The 10,649-nt window shown below is 40.1% G+C and overlaps 1 protein-coding gene across 15 annotated transcripts in view; it reads left to right on the top strand.

The window, feature by feature from the left end:
• The window catches only part of MAPKAP1 (MAPK associated protein 1), a 227,585-nt gene that overhangs the window by 59,054 nt on the left and 157,882 nt on the right, over positions 1 to 10,649 (top strand). The window lies entirely within an intron of this gene.

The raw sequence follows: 10,649 nt of genomic DNA, 5'->3' as shown, positions 1-10,649 counted from the left end.
AAGCACAGAGAAAGAACTGAGGGTAGGCTGAGAACCTAATAGATGTTAGTGGAGTCCTAAACCAAACCTTGAAAGATGAGGTTTTGACTGGAATCTTGATGATGTAGGTTTTCCTCCAGGAACTGACCAGGTGCACGTATATACTCTCCAGAAAGGGAAATAATAAGCATCTCGCTTCTCTCCTCATCACAGCCTTCCAGGTAGCTGTCTATCCTTCCTAGATATCTACAAGACACCATATTTGCTGCCATGTAAACTTATTTCTCCTGGAAAATTTCTCCTTGTCCTTTTTAAGAGCCAATCCAGATGTCACCTCTTCTATAACATTTTTTTGGGTCACCTAACTGTGGCTTCCTCCTCTGTACTTCTGTAGCACCTTGTGTATGCCTCATTAGAGTATAGCTGCATCTCTTTCCCATTTTCTGTGCATAGTGCTTAGTAAGTATTGGGAGAGAGGGCAGGGGGGTGGCATTTTAATGATTCAGATGATAACAACTAGAATAATAGCTAGCACATATTTAGAATTCCCTGTGTGCTGGGCACAGTTCTGAGTGCTTTGTAGGTATCAATTAATTTTCACAACAGCCCTGTGAGGAGATGCTATGATAATCCCCAGTGAGAGGTGAGGAAACTGAGGTTAAATAACTTGCTGTAGGTCATGTGGCTAGGAAGTAGAAGGCGGCATCTGAACTCTGCACTCCAGTGTAGTGCCAGATAGTGTTCTTTACCTGTGCGGACAGCTCCCAAAGGTCTTCCACTTGTTATTGTGAGGTTAATTCTCAGCCAGTTTTTAAGTGGTTTCAAGTTTTCCCGAAGGGATTGGCCACAAAGGTGGTGATCATTCCTTTTGCCCTGAGGTTTTCATAAAGTCTTTTTGCCAGTGGAATATTTGTAGCTGAAGCCATTTAGGAGACAATGAGGTGCTTAGGGACAGAGTGCTGCTGTTCTGCTGATGACACAATGTTTTATGTGCTGCAGCCTTAAAGGGTGCAGGCTGTGTTTCCTCAGGCCAGAATGATTGAGGGACATGAGTGAGAGTAAGCAGATTGCAGTTTGATCTTGGAAAGATGGAAGTAATTTGTACAGACTAGTATTTAGACTTGACTAGGAGAAAGGATGTTATTTGTAGAAAAAGCAGAAAATTATTAAAGGTATTTTGTGTGCAATTTCTTTCTGTAAAATCAGTAATCTCTCGGTGATTATTTTCAAAGAAAGACAGTTTCCAAAGTGAGATTTAAACTACTTAAAGATCTGAGTTGATTGGGCCCCTTCTTTTTCACATCTTTTTCCCCACAGTGTTCTAAGATTAGCCAGTGATTCCTTTTCAGTGTCTGTCAGGTTTAACACCTCTCAGATTCACAGGTCACTCTTTATTCCAGGACCTTATCATATCCCATTTCTATTAAAGTGCCAGCTTCCAGGTTGGTTTCCCTGCCACTTGTCCCCTCTCACTGTGTCCTGAGCAATGGCCAGATTAGATAATCTATTGTTGTCCTGAGATTGCAACACTAAACTTGTCCACCTGGTAGCCCTTCAGTAACAGCACCTTTGCCCCACCATGCACTTTCTAGCTTTAATTTTACTGTTGAATTCAGCTCCGTTATTGATTACCCATCCCCTTCCTGCCTGTTGTGGGTGTGCTTTTTTCTTTTTTTTTGGTACTGGGGATAGAACTCAGGGGCATGCTCTCACTGAGCTAATTTCCCATCCCCAGCCCTTTTTGTTTGGAGACAGGGTCTCACTAAGTTGCCTAGGCTGGCCTGAACCTGTGATCCTCCTGCCTCAGCCTCTACACTACAGGTGTGTCCACTGTGCCTGGCATCATTTCTCATGTAAACTTCATGATAGCTCAGAAAGATTTTTATTCTTTTCTAGATGAGGAAACCAAGAGAGAGAAAACATCACAAAGAAATTGGCCTGTAGGTACACAGTAATTATTTGTTGAACAAATGATTGAAAGCAAGCAATTAAGAAAACTCGCACTGTACTTGTATCTGGGTCAACCTGATTCTGAATCTTCCGTCACCCTCCCCAGTGTGGTCCCATTTAGCTTATTACCTGACAGTTATACTCTCTGACCACAAATGATTTCTAGTTTTTGTTTTTTTTTTTTTGCCTCTGGGCTAGTAGCCATTTCTTCAGCCTCTACCCCAACCTGTTTCCTCCTTTTCTTTTGAACTCTGCAAAATTTTATCTTGGTGAGCAATTTGATACCTGGACCACTTTTTATCTTCCCATTTCCTCTGCACTTTTGTATTGTTTACATCATACTAGATACTGATTTGTGACATTCTTACCAGATCTCATGTGTGCACATATATATGCTCTTTGGGCAAGGGACTGCATATGGTCAGACAGACAGACTTGGGTCCTGGCTTTGTCTCTTATTATCTGTGTGGTCATGGGTAAATAGGAACTTAACTTCCCCTGGACCCAGTCCTTCTTTTACAGCCTTGCAGGTAGAAGTTGTACAAATCATCTGAAGAATTATAGGTGAGAAAATGCTGTTGGAATCATTGGCACATAGCAGGTGACCAAGACAGGTTGATTCACTTCCTTAGGCTATTAGTGCTGTGGGTGGCCTGGTAGTAGTTAGTAGGTATATCTGCCCTGAAACAATTTCTGTGGTTTAGTTTTCTCCTCAGGATGATGATCTTTCTGGCAGTATTACACTGACTTTACCAACGCACATATCAAAGAATATGCAGTCATTTGGCAGGTACTACAGTTATAGAGTTTGTTATGTGTGGGGAAACTTTTAATCATCTCTTTTATTTAACTTATTAAATCTAATTGAATTTATTATATCTTTGATATATATGCATTAACTTTTTTCCAATGTACTTTTTCAAACTAATACTTTCCAGTGTTTTTGAAGTGTTTTGTGTTTTTCACTTTACGCATTTTAAATGTCCATTTTCTTCTGTATGCTCCTTTCAAGATAACTTCTGCCTGTTCCAGGTGTGATTCCTGTTATTGCTTGGCCGGAGTTGTGCTCACCGTAGAGCTGCTTTCCTGTGCTTTAGTAGCGTTCCCTAGGGTTGCTTATGACACCAACTGGTGGAAGAGGAAGACTTGGGAATAGGGCATGTGGGCTTGTGCTGGAGCCATGTGTCCTCCAGGAGAAGGCCCCTCCGAGCAGCAGCTGTTCCTGCCACACCAGCCACAGCTGATGCAGGAGATCAGATGTGCCCAGCTGAGCCGAACTGCTGGGCAAGGGGCGGCATGTTTATGTGGATGCAGACAGATCACCTCACAATTTGTGTTTAACTTAGTGAAAAGCTTGTCAGGCCTTTCTGTTCTAGGGCCTGTGGATACAGACATGAATAAACTACTTCTGCTCTGAAGGAACTAGCAAATTAGTGGCTACACAAATCATATTGTGAACATTTCATATTAAAAACTCAACTTAAAAAATTGATGTATCTTTTGAATGATAGAGCTAAATCATCTTTGCATTATTTAGCATGATTCAGTTATAGTGTAATTTTGCATTCTTTTACACTTTTGAATTTCTCGTTTGTTATTATATATGTCAATAGTGATTAGCTTACTTTCTGTAGAGCAGGTATTCCATGGTTTACATGACTCTCTTGTAAACAGGGTCTGTTTCATGAAGTGTCTGTGAGGAAGGCAAAGATAGCAGTATCTCATCAAACAGCAGAGTGATGACCTTGGTGCAGTTGCATGTAAGAGCCGTTATAGCCTAGCATGCAGTGGATGGATTCTTCTTGACTTTCATTGATCAGCTTCTGGGGAACAGAGAGGCAAAAGTGGTCTGGAAATAGGGGGAACTCAGTGGCATATATAGGAGCTTTTGTTTAGTTTGAAAAATATTCTCTGATCTGAGAAGGGACTTGTACCATTAATGATGTTTGAGGTGAGTGGGACCATTCTAAGCTTCTGGCTGCTGGTGTAAATAGTAGACATTTAAGAACATCTAGTAAACCTGAGGATAGAATTGCTAAACTTGATGACTACCTGACTTTGTGGCAACAGTAGGCTACCTAGTGGGTATTGCTGGAGAATAGTGTGCCTCTGATTAAATGGAAACCAAGAAAGAATTAGGGTGAGGAGAATGAACCCAACATTCTCTTAGCTCTGTCTGTGAACCAGTTAGAGAGGATGACTATCCCACCAGTGGATACTGATGGAGAAAAGCAGAGGGTTAGCAGGCCAAGCTGTCCTCTTCTTGCTACTAAATACTTCCAGTGACTGTGTTGTGAGACTCAGTTTCCTCACCTGGAAAAAATGGAGACAGTAAAACCTATTTGCTGTGGTCATTTTGAAGGTTAAGTGAACAGTGCCTGTAAGAGCTCTTTACAGGCTGTTACTGTATTGCATTATTAAGTGTTATCTTTTAAGACTTTAACTTTCTATCTCCCTTCATCAGGTAATGTCAGGATCATGTTCCCAGGAGAAATTTAGACCATGCCTAACTTCAGCTCTGCTGTTTGCCCAAAGGAAGTAGGTGGGTGGAGCTGTGTGATATTCTTTTGCTAGTTAGAAAGGAGGTTGAAACCATAATTGTTTCAGTGGGATTTTTTCCCTCTTTCCCACCCTGTGGAAAGTGTATTCATATGTTTTCTAAGACTCTCCTACAAGTCTAATTTGATGACAAGAATTGCCATTATTGCTAAATTTATTACACAGTCACCTCTTTTCCCTAAGTGACTCATTATTGAGTCCTGGAAATGCAACTGTGTTTTTGTTTAGGAGGAGGTGGTGGTAAGGGAGAACTTGGGGATGACTTTTAAATAAGAGAACTTTGTATTATATTTATCTGTCTGGAGGCAATAAATCTGTTTCAGCAGATTAAATACAGACTTCTTTATAAAGCCCTGTTTTCTCAAACCTCTTATCAGCAGCACTTGGCAGTAATCACACCTACAGAAACTTGTAATTTTCCTCAAGGAGGTGACACTGACAGAATTAAAAATGAAGGAGCCCCCCTGAAAAGCAAGTTCATTACAAATTAACAGTGGTCTTAGCAAAGCAGTGGGCTAAGGCGTGTCAAATAGCGATATGGATAAAGAAACCCAGCATTTTAAACTGTCAGAGCTGGGAGCAGGGCTAGCCTGAGAACAAATTAATCACATATTGTCAAGGCAAAGTTGCATCAAATTAACACATCGGATTCCAGCATATTAATGTTAGAATGCTTTCACCTGATTATTACTGCAAACCATTGCCACTCTTTGAATGCAAAGATATAATTAAATTGCTAAATAGAAAGTGCATATAATATCTCCACATGCATTTAGGATGCATGAGCTGAAAAGTGCACATCCTAGGAAGTGACAGATTCTATTTGTAGGGGGAAACTTTACTTTTTTTCCTCTTTTATTTACTTGGGAGTACTAGAGTATGAAATTAGAAAAGTTAGTTATGTTATTCATATCCTATATGAGTTAGATGAAATACAGGTTTAATTTAACTGATTTGCTACACTGGCTATGAGTACATAATTACATCTGAATTTTTCTGGAAGAGAAATGGGAAAATGTTGCACAATAGTCCTTTGCAACAAAATTGCCCATTACATATAATCCTAGTGTGGATTTGTCATCACAAGTTGCTTTGGAGAAACTAGATTGGCCATTCTGACATCTGTCTTTTACATAAGGATTACTTTCAGACTCTGCTTAATCTAGTGTGTGTGTTTTATTATATTTAAAATGAGAATTCAGGCAGAAGCCGGGTTGTGGTTGACCTTTCTTATCAAGAAGGCAGCCCAGCGAAGAACTTGCTTTTTATTAGTCCCTGTTTGTCCCAGGTTATACTGGGGCCAGCCTTCTGGCTTGCTGTTTCTGTTACTCTCATTCAGCTTTGCTGTCTTTCTTACTCACATTTAGGTAGACTTCTTTTTTCAGCTCTGGGAAAAAGCAGTTTTACATTTATAAATGCTCACTTAAGCAGCTAAAGGACTTGTAGTCTTGAAAAAGGGAAGTCATGATCACTAGGAGCCACCATGGTTTGACTCAGCCTGGCAGTGCAGAATAACCTCATTTCTTTTCTTGGATGGGGTGATTAGCTAGAGTACTTTGGTCATGGTGTTCTGAATATCAGTAGAGCACCTAACTATTTTAGTAGAATCTTGCACAGTATTCTTGTAGACAAGCTCGAGAAATGTTAGCCAGTGATACTGTGGTTAGGTGGACTTCACCTGGCTGACTGACTAGGCACATAGCAGTGATTAATGGATTCATGTCAAACTGTAGAGCTATCTGTTGTGGTAAACTGTAGGGCTCGGTGTGTTCATTGCTGTCCAGGACCGAATGAGAACATTGATGTCAAGCTGATCACATTTATGGAATGCAGATATCTGGGAAGAACAGCAGGCATGTGCAGTGACAAAGTCAGGGCCTGAAATCATGTTGACAAGCCAAAATGATACTTGCACGTACATTATTTAAAAAAAATAAAAGCAATCATTTGTGCATGGGGTGGTAGTGAAGAAAGGGAAGAGGAAGGTGAGGTTTAATCAAGAAGTACATAAAATAAAAGGTTTGGGGTCATGGTTGATATATGCTCAGCATGATTCATCAGGGTCAGATGGTTCAAAGAAAAACTCATTCATTCATTTCTCAGATACTTTTTGAGTGCTTGTGTGTGCCATAGACTTGACTAAACGCTGAGGATACAATGGTGAATGAGCTAGATGTATTCCCTAGTCTATTGATATGTGTAATCTTGGAGATCAGGATGATTATAATACAGCATAATAAATGCTATGGGAGGAAAGGTCAGTAGGGTAAGCTCCTTAGAGGAGCAGCAGTGACCTGGACTGGGGGTGGGAGAGCATAGGGAGACACCTTAGCTGAATCCTAAACCAAGCCTTGAAGAATGGGAGAGGATCAGTCAGGGAGGGAGCTTCCAGCAAGGAAAATGCTGTTCAAAAAGTTGTGAAGGAAGGGAAAGAGAGATTCTGGTGCATTCTGGGTAGTGGAGGTATTGCGTGTACCTGGAACACAGGATGAGGATGGAGAAGGCAAGTGCTGAGGCTTAGCAGGAAGGGTTCTGGCTTGCTCCTGAGAGTCATATTTGAAACAAGGAATTGATATCCTAAGGTCTGAAGAAAAATCCCTGTGGTCAGCAGGAGTAGAGAATCTGGGGCAAGGGGTAGGGAGTTCTTGTAAAATAGATGCTTACAACTGTAAATAGCTTCTATTCAGACCAGGACCACTGGGAGGTGGTTGGGAACTGGGAACCAGGCAGGGTGCGTGAATTGGAGTTTGTACAATTTGTTCAGAGAAGAGAAGACCTAGGAACATCTGAATATAGTACAAGCGTTCTCAGGTAGAAGAGGCTCTGTGTGGCTCTGCCAGGCTGGGCACAACAAAGGGAGTATTAATCGTCTTCCCATGGCAAGTGTTCAGTGTTGGCTGTATATGGGAAGTAGTATGGTAAAACAAGATGAGACCTGATTCCCTCGGTTCACATTGAAATACTAGGGCTGCTGTATTACCTCGGGCAAAAGATTTCCTTTTTCTGGGCCAGGGTAGCCTAGCTTCATCTATAAAATAATAAACTACTTTTTTTTTTTTTTCCTGGTGGTAAGGTAGATTGAACTCAAGGACAATCTACCTCTGAGCATCTTCAACCCTTTTATTTATTTAAAAAATTTTTGATATAGGGTCGTGCTAAGTTGCTGAGGCTGGACTCAAATTTGTGATCCTCCTGCCTCAGCCTCCCCAACCGCTGGGATTGCAGGTGTGCCCCACAGTGCCTGGCTTAAACTACATAGTTTTTGAAGGTCAGATATAGAGTAGTACAAAGCACCTGGCACAGACCTGGAGGAATCTATCCAGTTATTGCAGAATCAGAGTTCCTAAACCTTTGACTGCCTCAGAGGTTATTAGCATTAGGTGTTGCTGATATCTGGCATTGACCAGTTTTTACCGTTAGAAAGGGGATCTCATGCCTTAATTCACCCTGGGCTTAATGCCCCCTGCCTTTCAGCAGTCTTTGGTCCTTCTTCCCACAGAGAGAGTTTGTGAGCTCAGCCTGCAGATCAATTTTAATATTCTTGTTCCTTCAATATGTTGTGTTACAAAGGTCGCATTTATTGTACTCCAAAGACATCTTGAAGTGACTTTTATTTTATACATTGCCCTGCCTACCTCTACTAGTATAGATGTTTGGGAGCGAACCGTGTCTACATTTCCATATTCTTGTTACTTTCTTTTTTGGTCCAAGTTTTGTTTTTAATTGTAAAAAATGTATTAACGCAGTGTCGCACGTATATAATCCCCACTGCTCCGGAGGCTGAAGCGGGAGAATCGTGAGTTCAAAGCCAGCCTCAGTAATAGCAAGGTGCTAAGCAAATCAGTAAGACCCTGTCTCTAAGTAAAATACAAAAAAGGGTTGGGGATGTGGCTCAGTGGTTGAGTGCCCCTGAGTTCAATCCCTGGCACCAAAAAAAAAAAAAAAAAATATATATATATATATATATATATATATATTAAAAATTGTATTAAATTTATCACTTTAAGTGTACGTTATAGTAGGGCTAAACTATATACACATTGTAGTGTAGTGAGTCTCTATAGCTTTTTAGTGTTGCAAAATAAGCTCTGTGTCCATTGAACAACTGTTTTATTTTTCCTCCTCCCCTCAGTCCCTGGCAACTACTAGTCTACTTTCTAAGTGTTTGTTTTAGATATCTCATATGAGTGAAATAATGCAATATTTGTCTTTTTGTGACCAGTATGTTTTACTTAATGCCCTCAAAGATTCATGTATGTGTAGCATATGATGAAATTTCCTTCTTTAAGACTGAATAATGTTCCATTGTGTGTATATGTATTTATGTGTGTATAAATAGATACACATAATTGTGTATGTATATGTGTGTCTATGCATATTTACACACACACAAATTTATACATATAACTCCCCCCCCACACACACACAGTCTTTATTCATTGATCTGTTGGTGAACATTTAGGTTTTCATCTCTTGGCTATTGTGAATAATGCTAGAGTGTACATGGATGTGCAAATCTTCTTTTGGATTAAAAAATATCTAGGACTGGGGATGTGGCTTAGTGGTAGAGCAGTTACCTAATGAGCCTAAGGCCCTGGGCTCAGTTCCCAGCACTTCAAAATAAACTGGCCAACAACAACAGACACCCATGGTGGAATTGGTAGATCATATTGTGATTCAGTTCTTCATTTTTGGAGGAATCTTTACGTTGTTTTCCATAGCAACTGCACCATTTTACATTCCTACCAGACAATATCCAAAGGTTGTTTCTCCATGTCCTTGTCAACATGTACTGTTTCCTGGTGTGTGTTTGTGTTTTTTTCTTTTTGCTATTGAACCATTCTAACAGTGAGAGGTGATACCTTATTGTGGTTTTAGATTCATATTTTCCTAATACCAGTGATATTGAGTAACTTTTTATATACTTATTGTCTTTTTGTTCTCTCCTTGTTTAGAGAGATGTCTAATAAGTCCTTTGCCTATTTTTAAATTGTGGGATTGCTTGGGTTTTTTGATTGTTGCTGTTGTTGAGTTGTAGGAGTGAATAGATATTGTAGGTATTGATTCTTAATCTGATATTAATTTCAAATATTTCATATTTTATTACATTTTCTTCTTATTCTGTTGATTTTTCCCTTTGCTGCATAGATGTTTTCAAGTTTGACATAGTTCCATTTTTTAATTTTTGCTTTTGCTATTTGTGTTTTTGGTGTCATATCCAAAAAAATCATTGCCAGAACCAATGTCATGAAGATCTTCCTCTACATTTTCTCATAGGGGTTTTATAGTTTCAGGTCTTACATTGAGATCTTTAATCCATCCTGAGCTAATTTTTGTATGTGATGTAAGGTAACAGTCCAACTTCATTCTTTTGCATGTAGATATGCAGGTTTCCTGGCACCATTTGTTTAAGAGACACGTTCTTAAGTGACTTAAAGTACAGTCCACAAGTGTAAAGATAATGTTCACAATCTTATGCTTCATATTTTATAACTTTTCCTGATGATCTGCATACTGAAGCATCTTATTTAAATACACTTTTCCCTACCTTGTCACCTTCCCTGTCTTCTTGTACATTCCATGTTGTGTCATATCATGGTCCCTGTGCTTTGCATTTGTGGTTCTTTCTGCCTACGGTGTCGGTGTCATCGTCTTCTTCCTCCTCTTTTTCTTCTTTGCAGTGCTAGGGATTAAACCCAGGGTTTCACACATGCTAGGTGAGCACTTTACCACTTAGCCACATCCCCATCCTCTAGAATGTCTTCTTTTGTCAGTAAATTCCTATTCATCCTTTGGCATTCAGTTCACACATGGCTGCTCTGACTCCTACAGGTTCACTCCAAGTAGTACTTACTGCGTTACATTGCGATTATATATTTATGTTTCCTTGGGTATGATGAGAATGTAAGTTCTGTGTGAACAGGGACAGTGTCCATTCTGCTTTGATAACCCTAGCAGCTGCCATAGGTGCTGGCACCCAGTAGTCACTCAGTAAAAGTAAATGACTGAAGAGGCTGCCTTTGTCTTGTAGACTGCAGAGGGAGAAAGGTAGGGTTCCTGGGCTTCTCATGTAACTTGATGAGCTGTCTCCTTGATTCTAAGATTAGGAGGTGAGTTAGTTCCAGGGTTCCTCCCGGCTCTGACAGTGTATGAAAACCACA

This window comes from Sciurus vulgaris (assembly GCF_902686455.1).
Source record: "Sciurus vulgaris genome assembly, chromosome: 15".
Taxonomy (NCBI): Eukaryota; Metazoa; Chordata; class Mammalia; order Rodentia; family Sciuridae; genus Sciurus; species Sciurus vulgaris.
The sequence above is the reverse complement of the archived record's forward strand: the minus strand, read 5'-3'. Positions and strand labels throughout refer to the sequence as shown.